This window comes from Lontra canadensis, unplaced genomic scaffold (genome assembly GCF_010015895.1).
Source record: "Lontra canadensis isolate GAN:19392208 unplaced genomic scaffold, GSC_riverotter_1.0 scaffold5, whole genome shotgun sequence".
NCBI classification, from domain to species: Eukaryota; Metazoa; Chordata; class Mammalia; order Carnivora; family Mustelidae; genus Lontra; species Lontra canadensis.
Genome location: NW_022630999.1, coordinates 14,098,878 through 14,114,515, shown reverse-complemented (window position 1 = coordinate 14,114,515; position 15,638 = coordinate 14,098,878). Strand labels below are relative to the sequence as shown.

The following is a 15,638-nucleotide window of genomic DNA, read 5'->3' as shown; positions in this document are numbered from 1 at the left end:
CTTGCTGAGGCATTTGGAGATCCAAACTATATATAATGAACATCTGCAAATCCACCATTCTGCTTGATAAATACAACATTTTAGATATATTTAAAACTCTTTGTGTTTTTCTCCCAAATCTCATCCTTCTTCCATAAAGTAAATGAAACCATGAATGTTTTTAATAACTATTTACATATGTAGGACCACTAACCACATATATGTAGATAGTTTTATGTAAAAACAATAAATTATTTTGTTTGTTTTAAGCTTTATATAAATAGCATATGGAGGGGCCCCTGGGTGGCTCAGTGGGTTAAGTCTCTGCCTTCGGCTCAGGTCATGATCTCAGGGTCCTGGGATTGAGCCCCGCATAGGGCTCTCTGCTCAGCGGGGGGCCTGCTTCCCTCTCTCTCTACCTGCCTCTCTGCCTACTTGAGATCTCTCTTTTTCTCTGTCAAATAAATAAAAACTTTTAAATAGCATATGGAATATCCTTCTGCAACTAGTTTTCTCTCAATCTTATTTGAGACATTTCCATACTGACACTCACAGTGCTAACTCACTCATTTGTAGACTTGTACCACAACTTAACACTTTTCTGATTGATAGCAGTTTTGTTTAATTATTTGCTTTTATAAAGAATATTGAATGTCTATTTCTTTAATATCTCTTTTATTAATTAATTTCTTCAATATCATGTGCAAAAATTTCTCTAGGATACATGCTCCAAGTGATATTGCTGGGCTATAGGATATGCACGCCTTCTAACTTTCCTAGGTATTGTCAGGATGCTTTCCAAAATGGGTGTGCCCATTTGACTCTCATAGCAGTGTTTGATGGTTCCTGTTGTTCCACTTCCTCACCAACTCTTGACATTGTCATTCTTTATACATTTTGACAGTTTGATGGGTATATTATTTTAAAATTGGATTTACCTTGAGGCACCCAGCTGGCTCAGTTGGTAGAGCATGTGACTCTTGAACTCAGGGTCATGAGTTCAAGCCCCACATTGGGTGTGGAAACTGCTTAAATTTTAAAAAAAAGAAAGAAAAGAAAAAAATTGGATTTACCTAATTAGTGGACAGGCAATTTTATAGGAAAATATAATGCCTTTGTCTGTGAATAGCTTGTTTGGATTGTTTGCCCAATTTTCTTTTGGTCTTCTTGCTTTGTAAGATCCTTCAATGTTATCAACTGTGTATTACAAGTTTATTTTCCTGGTCTGCATTTTCTTCTTTTAATTTTGTTTTTTGTTATCTTAATATGTAAAAGTTTTAAGTTTTGTGCAGGCTAATTTTGGTCTTTTTCATTGACATTTTTGTCTTATCTTCATGATTTAAGGAATGGAGAATAATTTGCATCCTACAATTTTTCTAAAAGTTATACTTTCCACATTTAGATCTTTACTCTTCCTGGAATTGACTAGCCTATTAGAGTAAGGTAAGGATCCAGTTTTATTTTATTTTTATGTATACATAACATTTCCCTAGTGAGATTTACTAAACAGTCTTGTCCTCAATGATCTGTAGCCCTGTGTCTATCATACCAAATGTGTAGTGATACGTGAAGTCTGGTGTCAGGCTCTGTTTTGTTCCATTGGTCCATGTCTGTTCTCTTATTTTAAAATGATGGCAAACAAAGCAATCTGGTAAAGTCATCCTGTCTCTCTCCCTTCTCAGTGATCTCTAACATTTTGACTATATATAGTCCTTTACTCTTCAATGTAAATATAATATCAAGATCCTCAAAAGCAAAAACAAAAACAAAACCTTAGTTATGAGTCAAACAGTCTTTTAAAACTGAGGTTTTTAAAAAACTGCATACTCATACCTATTTCACTCATCATTTGAGGCATTTATTAGCTGGAAGAATTGTACATTTGTTTGAGGCCCTAGAAGTTCTGGGAACAACTGTCCTGACACTTTCTGGAACCATGTCTGTGGTAGCTTTGGAGAGAATGGCTTGGCCAAAAACTTTGTTTTTCTAATCTCAGGGAAGATACAAACTCAGCAGTTGCTGTATGGTGCTCCAAGTGATTTGCCCCAGGACCTCCCACTGAGATCTCCATGAACTTGCAGCTTGGATAACTTAGTGAGGTCACCCCCTGCTGTTTCACAGGCAGATGGCCAAACCCTGACACAAGGCTTCAGTCAGATCCCCAAACAAGTACATACACATAGCCTCCTGTCTATAGCCTGAACCCGTGGTCTGTATCAATTAGGAAAACTCCAAAGAAAAGTGTATCAGGTCAGCCTGGCTTAACTGTTTTCAAATAATTAAGTTTTAGATAAGTTTTAGGATGAACAGCTTTTGCAAAAAGTTTATACCCATAGTTGACTTTCTACTGAAACACTAAAGTAACAAGTGCTCTATATGCCTAAAGAATTCTAAATTCAGTATAATTTGCAGCTAAATCTACGACTGGAAGAGAACTTAAAGGTAATGTACTTCAGTGTGGGTTCCCAATCTTGACTATACTTTAAATTATCTGAATGACTTAAAAAAACCTTAACGCCCAGGCCATACGCTAAATAGCGCTGGGAAGAGAGACCACACACTGATATTTTTCAAAGCTGCTTGGGGGATTTCACTGTATAGCCAGTGTTGAGAACCAGTGGCTCAGTTCAAGCCTTTAGCACATTAGTAAAATGAGATTGAGAAGTTAAATCACTTTTAATCAAGTTCTAAACTTGTACCATCCAATTGGTAGGCATGGCCACTTGTGACTTTTAAATGTTAAACTCATTAGAATTAAATAAAATTAAAAATTGAGTTCCACTAGCCACTTTTCAGGAGCTCAATATTCACATGTGGCTAGTAGCTACCATGTTGGGCAGCATGGAAAACAGACATATCTTCCATCACAGAAAGTTCTTTTGGTCATTGCTGTAACAGAAATAATCCCACATGTATTTTTTTAAGTCTTTATTTCAAACATGGCAGAAGACCACCTGTACCTTCCTATGCATTGGGTTTGATATCTCTCTAGTCATTTAGTAACATCAGAAACATTTTAAATTATTATCACAGAATGATCAATATAATAAAAGAATTTAAACAAGCACAACTCAACATTAGGGTGTTTATCTGTAAAGCACCAATACTACAATAAAAGCAACAGCCCCTTGGGCAAGTAAAGTTGTGACTCAAGTCCAAGAGGTACCCCCAATTCTGCTTCCACACAACTCAATGGGTAATAATCCAGGAGGCCAGTTTTTTTCTTTGATTGGTAAAGAGGACACATGGAGGAAGTGGGAAGGGAGAACTTTATTTCCCCAGTGACTGGTCATCAGGCTTAGAGCCAACTCATAAGTGTGTCTAGGCACAATCTTGGCCCACAGAGACCATAAAGGAAGTTGATAGAGGACAATCTCCTCCTCCTTATGGATTGGAAACAAGACACAGTACAAGAACTAAGCTAAAGTAACCTCTATAATAGGATTCCTTACTACCACAGTCTTTTTGTTTTTAATTATAAGACGGATTTTATCATCTAAAACTTCTTCACCTCTTAAAGTTAACATGCCATGGAACAGATTTCATAAAGTGGCCTTGGTGCCTTTAAAGGGATCCAAATCAATTTCTATTGGTTGTACTTTTGTCACTGCAAGCCTCTAGAAAAGTCTCAACATTTTATTAAGTTTGTTTTTTCAGTTGTGTTATGAAATTGAAACTTAATACCACTGTACCAGAATACATTGTTCCTTGTGTTGGGGCTTACGTTTCATGTTCCCAAGTGCATTATATCAAGCGGTGAGATAGCCATGACTGGGTCTAAACAAGAGGAGGCCAGAAAATCAATAAGCCAACTTGGATGACCAAAGCGTGCGAGGTACTGCTCTGAGTGGTTTCCATGGGTGACATCATTTAATTCTCACAATGAGGTGAGTGCTATTATTACCCTCATTTTACAGATGAAGAACCTGAGGGACAAGAAGTTAAGGAATTTGCCCAGGGCCATCTAGCTGTAAGTGATAGAACAGAACTTCAGCCCCTGCTGGTCTGACTCCAGAACCCAGCCCTCTTAATTGCTCTTCTCTTTTCAACATGTACATACTTTCATACCAATGTCATATTTTTGGCCTTTCAAGGTCAAAATCACAGACATTGGATTGGACTGGTCCACTTGGGTGGGAAAAAGTTCCCCAGGGTGACAAGGTGTGGGTGTGAACATGTACTCCCTTAATCCCAGGTTTGGGATTATTCCCAAAGATTGTCTTCTTGGGGTGGGGGAAACCCATCATCTTCACTTTGACACCTATCTCCTCCACTTCCTGGCACTACACACCCCACTTTCTTTGCAAGAGTGACCATAGTAGCTGCAACAAAAACTATTACCAGGGACTGGGAAACAGAAAGAAGGGGTCCACAACAAACAGCAGAAATACAGATGCACCTTGAGAGGTTACACAATAGTCCCTAGTGTCTGGGCCTGGATAGACGTGGGGCGTAAGGGAGTAAGGTTTCCTGGCTCAAGGCAGGGGGCCGAGATGGAGAGATATCAGCATTAATTAGGCCATTATATAAAACATTACCTTTCTTAAGGCCATATTCTCTCCTTTGTAACCTTTACAAATCTCAGCATGTTTCTACATTGCAGCCATGAATATAAACAAGAAACACGGTCTAATCCCAGGGTGACTAGTTTCCCAGCCCACGTGAACCAAATTATTTTCCCACCCAGAGAGCAGCGTGATGTTCTTCTAGGCAGCGGAGTGTTCTTTGGGTCTTTCATACCCATCGGGCTCCAGTGCTGAAACACAGACTGATTCTGCGGTCCCACTTTGAGCCTTTCAGATTTGTCCCACCCACCCACCCCCAGGGATTCCACTTATTTATTTGTTTGTTTATTTATATATAATGCTATTATTTGAAGCAGTTTTAGGTTCACAGCAAAATTCAGCAGAAAGTACAAAGAGTTTCCGTATACCCTTGCTCTCCCCCAACAATATACAGCCATTATCAGTGTCCCTACCAGAGAAGTACATATGCTACAACCAACAAACATTCACTGTCACATCCTAACAACCCGAGCCCTATAGATTACATTAGGGTTGTCATACATTAATTTATGAATTTTGACAAATGTATAATGGCATGTACCTGCCACTATAATATCATTCAGTTATTAACTTTTGAAGAATATTACGTATATACTTTGTTCCTGGGAGGCTCAGAGATGGTCCCATTGTTTCTGGAAAGCCTGTAGAGTAATTCTTTATTCTCACTGTGAATTCACTACCAAGGCTTTTGCATTTGTTCTGACAGTGAGTGACAGCCCAGGAGGCTGGGGCTCTCAGATACTCCTCAGGCAGCCAGTCCAGGAGCCAGAATCCTACAGTTGTCTTGGCAACAGCTGAAGTTTCCTGTCCTGGGCTGAAAAGCGTGTTGTCTCTTCATTTGTGAAAAGTCTATTTTACAACCTCAATCTGCCTGGGGCATAAATATGCCAGGAATGGAACCCTCGGGATTGGATTTCCTTTTTCTGATTTCAAAACAGAGGGGGAAATATCCACAGTAGGAAGTGGACAGGAGAACTGCAGCCATCTCTTACTGGGTATTGGGTTCAAATATTCCAACACAGCCAGAATCTAAGCTGGGCAAAGTGTTAAGCTTGCACATAATTTTATTTAGATGCAGAACTTTCACAGACCATTACAGAGAGAAAGGAATGGCAATCCTTTTGCAAGGACCCTGCCATCACTTGTATTTTAAAAACCTAACACAGAGAATTTTGAGAGGGAAAAAAAAGTTTTAACATCCTTAAGTGACTACATATTTGATTATATCTAATATATCTGAACTACTATTTAAAGAGCTCAGAGCACTTTCCAAATGTGGGCTTGTTCTAGTCTAAAACACTTAGGAAGTCCATCAGCCTTGAATTAGGCAATAGACATTCTCTCCATTTCTGGTTTCTTCTCTAATTGATGCTTCCGTTTGAGCTGAAAGAGTTGCAATTTCCTTGATTGTCTCTCCTTCAAAATTCCCCAGACCATTGCTTATCCTAAAGCCCAAATGTCTGCCTATCCCAGTGGTAGGTATGTAAATAACATTTAATCTTTCTTCCTTCCTTTGAAGAACGAATTATGGAGTCTCTAACAAACATCCGCCAGATTTTATTTTAGAACTAGAAGGATAACTGGATTTCCTGGAGCAATAAGATTCACGTATTTCTACTCTCCTATAACTTAAAATCACCAGGGGTGGCCACCCACCCAAGTGGTTATGTGCACCTGGGCAAGAACAGCTTGGGCAACAGCCAGATAAAAGAGTGTTTGGTACTAAGCAGATCCAGGAGGCTCCCCCAAGTCTAACATCGGAAGGTCAGACCTGCTCCTGCCAATTCTTTGGTATCAAAGAAAACAAAGCATAAAGACTAAAGAGCAGATTTTCTGCTTTGTCTGCCTTCCCCAGTAGAGGATGTCAGGGGCCCCAGGGCAGTGAGGAGTATCATCAGAAGTGCCCCATCAGCAGTGACAAAAGGCTGTGTTGGAACAGCCTGAGAGCCCAGAGAGATTCTGCTCACCGGCCTCGCACCCGGACCTGGTCCGAGATAAGGAAACTCATCACCTGTTATCTTTGGAGACTCCATACATAATAGATGCTTGAGAAAAGGATTCAATGCCACAAAGGATCCTACATTGAGTTAGAAACAGAGACCACCTGGTTTTTGCCTTTAAGGAACTTCTGAAATGGTTGTGGCATATTTGTTTTCCAATAAACACACTGTGTTTGGAGGAGAGACAAGCTCTTCCGAGGGAGGTTTGACTAATTCTAGGGAGGGGGCAGGGCAGACTCAGGGAGGAAAGCCTCACAGAAACCCGAGGGAGCAGTAGAGATTGGTCAGGTTGAAAACAAAGGCAGGAGAGGCATTCATTCTACCTGAACCGGACAGGCCTGACCAAGTCACAGAGACCTTGGGACATTCCTTAGGGAATATCATCTATCAAGTGTTACTAGGGTAGGAATTTTGTTACTGGTGGGGCTACCTAGAGAGGTAGGATTCAGCTAAACTGTAGAGGCTTTGCTTACTCTAAAGCTAGGATGAAAACCTCAAATGCCTTTAGGAGATCGGGCAGAAAATTAAGTGGTGATACTGTATAACACATAGCGAACATGAGCACTGCTTAAGAGCAATGAATTTAGATCTAAGAACACCAAATCGCTGACCAAAATACCTCAGCGGACAGTATGGTCTGCCTCCTTGGCCATTCATATCGGGGTACAGGCCTCAGGACAAACAGAAATCCCATTCCTAGGATACAAATCAATCAGCAAGAGATACCATCTCTAAGCTAACCAGAACCCATGTGAATCGTAGAATCGTTCAGGGAGCAGCATGGCTGATGCTGAGGCCGGGAGGCAGCTAGCTAACTGAGCGCGCAGCTACTTTGAGAGTCCCTCAAGTGGCGCTCCTGGCTGGCTCTGCTGGGGGTATACAACTCTATCTCAGGGTCCTGAGTTCAAGCCCCACACTGGGTGTAAAGATTACTAAAATAAATAAATAAAAACTTTTAAAAAAAGATTCCATAAAGCAAAAATCCCCTTGTTTATAATCATTACACACCCCTTACAATTCATATGCTGAGGGCCAGTGTTCCCACCCCATATACCCCCAAAAAGAAGAGATCACCCCATCATTTTTATCAATAAACTTCCTATCCCCCCATGGTAGCTTTTCTCATCATCTGTTTTCTTTACTTTTTCTTTTCTGTTTTCTTTATTAAGGCCAAAAGTACAAATGGAGAAGCTTCTATTTGAATTTTACTCTTTTTTCCTTAAACTATATGCTATAAAGGTTTCCTTAAAACTTTATATTTATATATGAATAAATAAGGCCTTAATATATATATGCACATGTGCATATATATATATGCACATAACGTATATGTAAGAGATTTTTTCCGTCTACCTACAATGCCTGCCAGGGGTCAGGGAAAGCGCAGTCACTTCCTGACAGGCGGTCAGAGGCCCAGGACTCACACTCTGGTAAGACTTTAATCTTGATGAACATGGGTTCTGTGGGCGTGTGTGTGTGTGTGTGTGTGTGTGAGCACGTGTCTTCGGAGAGCAGGCACTGTCCCGAGTCGTGTGTATCCTCCTCTGTACTTACCACAGTACACGCCCCACACATCTGCCCAACTATCCAGGTGACAGCATGCCGGCTTGTCGAGTGGGTGCCCTGAGGGTTTATGACTTGATTATAAATTCCTTCCTGCCACCTAGGAAGAAGAAAAAGGGATGAGGAGCTTACTGTGGAACACGACTAGTAACTGTGTTAGGTGTTTTATGTACTGTTTTATACCTATTCCTCACAGTCTTACAATATAGTTACTTGTTTTCCACTTGATGGAGGAAATTGAGGTTCAGGTAGCTTCCCCAACATCACAAACTGTTGTACCTTTGGTGGTCTGACACCAAAACCCAAAATCTGAACTCAGGAGGGGGAAAAATTCCCTATTGAGAAGGGAAAATATTGACCTGGCCCACCTGATAGGTACTGTTCAGTGGAAATTCTCAGGTTGACTTTTCATTATCCTTTCCTTTCTTTTTTTTCTCTTCCTTCCTCACTCCTTCCCTCCCTCCCTCTCTCTCTCTCTCTCTTTCTTTGTGTCAAACCAGGCTTCTACAAGTTCAGAAGGTGAACAAGTCATGTTACACACCTTTGATAAAATCAGATTTCTGAACCTGCAAAATGAGGTGTGTTGGAAAGAAATATTCCCTTGGCCTGTGATGACCCAGCCAGGACACCTCCCTCCTGGGAGGTGCAGCCCCAAACATATGGTCACCTTACCCGTAGAGCACATTCACAAACCCAAAACGAAGTTTCAGAAAAATCTCTTTGAAAGCTCTTCTCTGAAGATAGGAACAGCTTTCAAAGTGCAGTCCCGAACCTATTCCCCTCCAGCTGCTCAGCAGAGCTCCCAGCCGGTCATCCTGCTAGGGTGCCTCTGTCATCCAGGTCTCTCGGGAGTCCATTAGCGTGTCTTCCTTCTAACCCATAATCACATTTCAGCACAGAAAGATTGTGTTCCGAATGAGCCTTACAAGTGTGGTAAGATTCTAAACAGCAGCAGGGCGCACTTTATTGGCAAGAAAATCCCAAGCTAATTAAGGAGAAATAAATGAAAGCATCTCAATTAGCCAGAGAAGGGGATAAAATTATCAATAAGGGAAATTTGCTAACACGGATAAAGTTGAGCAACCGTCCTATAATAAAAAGAAGACTAAAGAAACAAATAGATTTATTTAATGCCTTCTTATGGTTTATGGGCTTCTGTCTCACAATACGTGGTAGATGAGGGATGCAGGAAGCAAGGCAAGAAAGAACAAATCTGTGAGAAAGAGGATTTTAAATGAGTCCTCCCATCCCCCACTTTATTTATTTGGTTGGTTGGTTGTTTATTGAGCAACGCCTGACCTTTTAGAGAGAGAAACTCAAACTCTGCAGTAAAAAACCAGAAAGACAGAGATCGGGACAGAGACAGGGACAAGCAACCACACTAAAAGACATAATTGGAGAAGTCAGTGGGTCTGTAACTCAAAGTTCTATGACTTCCTCAAAACCAAGTGAGAATATGTCCACCAAATGCATTCCTATCCAGGCATTAAGAATAATGTATGCTAGGGACACTTGGGTGGCTCAGTAGGTTAGGCCACTACCTTTGGCTCACGTCATGATCCCAGGGTCCTGGGATCAAGTACCACATCCGGCTCCTTGCTCAGCAGGGAGCCTGCTTCCCTTTCCACCTCTGCTTGCCACTCTGCCTGCTTGTGTGCTCTCTCTCTCTCTCTCTCTGACAAATAAATAAATAAATAAAATCTTAAAAAAAAAAGAAGAAGAATGTATTCTACTTGACATGGAAGGATCGCCATGATATTGAGTAAAAAGGTTGAGGATGATTTTCTAAAGTTTTTTTAAGTTTCAGTTTCTATTTAATTTCAGTTGGGTAACATACAGTGCTATATTAGTTTCAGGTGTACAATACAGCGATTTAACACTTTCATACATCACCCGGTGTTCATCACAAGTGCACTCCCTAATCCCCATCGGCTATTTCACCCATCCTCCATCCACCGACCCTCTGGTAACAGGAGTCTGTTTCTTTGTTTGCCTCTCTCTTTCTTTCCCTTTGCTCATTTGTTTTGTTTCTTAAATTCCACATATGAGTTAAATCATTTGATATTTAACTTTCTCTGACTTATTTCACTTAGCCTAATATCCTCTAGGTGCACCCATGTTGTTGCAAATGCAAGATTTGATTATTTTTTATTGCTTATATTCCATTATAATATCTATCTATCTATCTCACATCTTCTTTATCTCATCAGGTGATGGGCACTAGGGCTCTTTGTATAGTTTGGCTATTGTAGCTATTGTAGATAATGTTGCTATAAACATTAAGGTGCCTGTATTCCTTTGAATTAGTATTTTTGTATGCTTTGGGTAAATACCCAGTAGCATGATTGCTGGATTGTTGGGTAGTTCAATTTTCTGCTTTTTGAGGAAACTCCGTAAAGGTATGTTATAAATTGATATCATTTTATATTAATATACTTTCATTGTGGTAAAATATTCATGGCATAAAATCTACTACTTTAGCCATTTTTTAAGTGTACAATCAATGACATTAAATAAATTCACATTTTTGTGCAACCATCACCAATATTCATCTCCAGAAATTTTTCATCATCCCAAACTCTGTACCCACTTAAACAATGACTCCCCTTTACCTCCTCCCTCAGTTTCTGGTAACTATTATTCCACTTCTGTCCCTAGGAAGTTGACTATTTTAGATTCCTTGTATAAGTAGAATCATACAGTATTTTTTTTTTGCATTTGGATTATTTCATTTAGCATAATGTCTTCAAGTTTCATTTGTGTTATAGCGCAGATGGAGATCAGAATCTCTATCCTTCTTAAGTCTGAGTAATTCTCCATTGTATATGTAGTCCACATTTTGTTGATCCATTCTTCCATCATTGAACACTTGGGTTGTTTCCACTTTTAGGCTATTGTGAATAAGGCTGCTATGAACATGGGTCTACAGATACCCATTTGAATCCCTGCTTTTAATTCCTTTGGGTATATACCTAGAAGAGGAATTGTTGAATCATATGGTAATTCTATTTAATTTTTTGAAGAAATGCCATAATGTTTTCCACAGAAGCTTCTATTCACATTTTATAACTATTGATAAAATACAGAGAAAGAGAAACAAAGATTACATACCAAGATGTTAGCAGTAATTTCTGGGGTGTGAAATGCTGGGTTGATTTCCCCTAGGTATTAGTTATATATTGATAAATAACAAATTTCCCCTAAACTTAGCTCTAGAAACTATAAACATTAATAATCTTTGGCAGTTTCTGACGGCCGGGAATCTGGAGGCACTGAGCTGGTTGGAACTAACTCAGGATCTCCACGGAGGTTGTGGTAAAGGTGGCAGCGAGGGCCGCAGTCTCTGAAAACTGGATTGGGGCTTGGGGGATCTCTTCCAAGTCTCAGTCCTATGACTATTGGCAAGAGTCTTTAGTTTTTCACCACAAAAGCTTCTCCATAAAATGGACTATGACATGGCTTCCCTCAGAACCAGTGATGAAAGAAGGGGTATAAGGGAGATGCTAAGGCAGAAGCAGCAAAGTCTTACAACCTAGTCTTTGCAGTTACGTGTCACTTTTGCACATTCTGTTGTTCACACAAGACCCATTCTGGTATAACGTGGTGAGGGATGATTCAAGAGTATGAATATCTGGAAGCGGGGGTCATCTTGGAAGCTGGCTGCCATATCCTAATGATCTGTATTTTCTTCCTCTGCCCCAATGTTTTTGAGATTATAATTGACATATAGGGAATTTAAAGTACATGTCATGTTTATTTGGTACATTAATATACCACAAAATGATTACCACCATTGCATTAGCTAACATTTCCATCATGTCCCATAATTACCATTTTCTATTGTGGTTAGAACTTTTAAGATCCTCTCTTAGCAACATTCAAGTGTACAATACAGTATTATTAGCTAAAATCACCATGTTGGACATTAGATCCCCAGAATTTATTAATCTCATAACTGGAATTTTGTACCCTTTGACCACTATCTCCCCATGTTTATCATCTGCCCAGTCCCTGGTAACCATAACTTTACTTTCTGTTCCTCTGAGTTGGCCTAAAATTAGTTTCCACATATAAGTGATATCATACAGTTTTTCTCTTTCTTACTTCACTTAACCTGATGGTCTCAAAGTTTATCCAAGTTGTCACAAATGGCAGAATTTCCTTCTTTCTCATGGCTAAATACTATCCCACTGTGGGCTTATATGTAACTAAAACATCCTTATCCATTTATCTGTTGTGGGCACTTATATTGTTTCCATTATCTTAGCTATCATGAATAATGCTGAAATGAACATGGGAGTGCACATACCTCTTCAAGATGGCGATCTTCATCACCCAGAAATGGGATTGCTGGATTATAGGGTAGTTCTATTTTTAACTTTGAGGACCTTCTTGTACTGTTTCCCATAGTGGCTGCACCAATTTCCATTCCTACCACCAGTGTGCCAGGGTTCCCTTTTCTCCACATCTTCGCTAACACTTTTATTTCTTGTCTTTTTTGATGACAGCCATTCTGACAGGTGTAAGGTGATACCTAGTTAGGGTTTTGGTTTGCATTTCCCAGCTGATGAGTGATGTCAAGAACCTTTTCATGTATTTTCAAATTTAACTAAAATGTGTATCTTTGGGACATAAAAGGCATACAGGTAGCCTGTAAAACATGTCAAAGCATTAAAAGACAAAAGGGCCTGTAAAAATATCAGGATTTATTCAACTACTGTCTGACTTCAGAAAGAACCAATTGGTTAGAAAATATTTTCATTGAGGGACGTTTTACTACTGTCACTCAGCTGGGTTATGGCCCCATCATCAGTAGTCAGCTTGAAACAGCAACTCCTGTGGTGGTGAGCACATGGAATCCAGGAGGCTTCCGTGGGGGCTGGAGATGAACTTCCAAAGCATTTCTGGGTAGCCTGCTGCCATGGTTCCATCTTGGGTTGACCCTTTGTTGAGGACTGAAATTGGACATTTTTACTGAAGGAATAAAGCTAATGTCCTGTCTATAAACTACACTTGCTTCCTGAAGAGACAGCATGTCACCATTTCATTGCTCACAGTTTAAATATACTTAAAGACTCCTTTCAAAGTTTTAAGTGACAAAACATGAGTTGTAGAACACACAGAAACAAAAATGTAAAGGGAAAGCATCAATCACCTGATTGTATTGTCTAGCAGTCACCCGAGTGGTTGGGCTCTGGAGTTGGGTAACCTTGGAGGCAAACCTTGGCTCTGACATTGAGTAGCTGTGCAATCTTAGGGGAAGTTACTGAGTCTGTAGGAGTCAGTTTCTTCATCTGAAAAATGGGTATATTCATAATATCTCCAAGTTGGGAAGCAAAATAAATGTCCTTTATCTGGTGCATGGATAGACAAAAGGGGCTGTATCCATACAATGGAAAATTTATTTAGCAATAAACTGCCGACATAGGCTATGGCATGGATGAAACTCCAAAACATTTTGCTAAGTGAAAGAAGTCAGATACAAAAGGCCAAAGGACTACATGTTAAATGACTCCATTCATATGAAATGTCCAAAAAAGGCAAATTTATAGAGATAGAAAGTAGATTAATAGCTGCCTGGGGCTGGAAGTGGGCCTGAAGATTAAATATAAATGAGCAAGAGGAATCTTATTGCGGGAATAAAACTGTTCTAAAACTGGGTTATGGTGATGATTGTACCACTCAGTAAGGTTCCTAGAAATCACTGAATTGTATACTTGAAATGGATAAATTCTATGATACATAAAATATACTTCCATAAACTTCTGTTTTAAGGATGGGAACATCCCACTTGGAATGATCTATGCTAAAAAAATAAAAGCTTTAGTGGTAAAGGTTAGGAAAAAAGAAAAAATCTCATCTATATTTACTGTTTAAAAGAGGGTATCTGTAGAACGATCTATAAAAAGTTCAGGGTCTGGCACATGGGGATGCTTGAGCAATTGCCTGGAATTATACCTGCTAAATATCAGCGACTGTAAATAGTAAAAGGAAATATGATGAAATACATTTTTCTATGGATGTATTTTTCATACAAGTCAGACAATCTTGTGTAAGTCCTATTTCTTATCTTTACTTATCATCTTTTCTACATTATTATAAGTCTTCTTAGTCATCCCATGATGACATGGAGTATACCGTGTGGCTAAACATAATTTAAACATTTGTTGATGGATATTAGTTTTTTTTAAACTTTGCTTTATAAACTAAATGAAGATCTTTTTCCTTAAGTCTTAAGGTATTTATAGAAAGAGTAAAAAAAAATTCAGTAAAATTTCAGGGTACAAAATCAATGTACAGAAATCTGTTGCATTCCTATACACCAAGAATGAAGCAGCAGAAAGAGAAATTAAGAAATCAATCTCATTTACAATTGCACCAAAAACAGGATACCTGGGAAATAACCTAACCAAAGAAATGAAAGACCTGTAGCCTGAAAAATATAGAACACTCATGAAAGAAATTGAAGATGACACAAAGAAATGTAAAGACATTCCATGCTCATGGATTGGAAGAACAAATATTGTTAAAATATCTATACCACCCAAAGCAATTTACACATTTAATGCAATCCCCATCAAAATACCAACAGTATTTCTCACAGAGCTAGAGCAAACAATCCTAAAATTTGTATGGAACCACAAAAGACCCCCAGTAACCAATTCTGTTATACTTCCGTTCTTTTCCTTTGAAAAGAAAAACAAAGCTAGAGGCATCACAATTCTGAACTTCAAGATATATTACAAAGCTGTGGTTATCAGAATAGTATAATATTGGCACAAAAATAGCCACATAGATCATTGGAACAGACTAGAAAACCTAGAAATGAACCTCCAACCATATGCTCAATTAATTTATAACAAAGCAGGAAAAAATATCCAATGAGGAAAAGACAGTCTCTTCAACAAATGGTGTTGGAAAAACTGGACAGCAAAATTGCAGAAGAATGAAACTGGACCATGTTCTCACACCATATACAAAAATAAATTAAAATGGATGAAAGACCTAAATGTGAGATAGGATACCATCAAAATCCTAGAGGAGACCACAGGCAGTACCTCTTTGCTGTCAGCCATAGTAACTTCTTTCTAGATAATGTCTTTTGAGTCAAGGGAAACAAATGCAAAAACAGACTATTGGGACTTCATCAAAAGAAAAAGCTTCTGCAAAGGAAACAATCAATAAAATTCATGGAATATTACTCAGCTATCAAAAAGGATGAAATCTTGCCATTTTCAGTGACATGGTTGGAGCTAAAAGGTATTATGCTAAGTGAAATAAGTATAAGAATAAAAATAAGAGGAAGACAAATATTGTTTGATTTTAGTCAAATGTGGAATTTAAGAAACAAAACAAATTGAGCAAAGGGAAAAAAAGGGTGAGAGAGCAAGGCAAACTGAGAAAGAGACTCTTAACCATAGAGAACAAAGATGGTTACCAGAGGGAAGGTGGGTGGGGGATGGGTGAAATACATGATGGGGACTAAGGAGGGCACTTGCTGTCATGAGCACTGGGTGATGTATGAAAGTGT

The 15,638-nt window shown here is 39.1% G+C and overlaps 1 long non-coding RNA gene across 7 annotated transcripts in view; it reads left to right on the top strand.

Annotated features, from left to right (window-relative positions):
- LOC116864167 overlaps positions 1-15,638 on the top strand; it is a 126,463-nt gene that overhangs the window by 93,122 nt on the left and 17,703 nt on the right. Inside the window, exon 1 of one of the 7 annotated variants that reach the window (XR_004381960.1) lies at positions 3,823-3,866. The exons of the other annotated variants lie outside the window; for them this stretch is intronic. This is a non-coding gene — a long non-coding RNA (uncharacterized LOC116864167). Of the gene's footprint in view, positions 1-3,822; positions 3,867-15,638 lie in introns of those variants that run through there. 7 annotated transcript variants of the gene reach the window in all.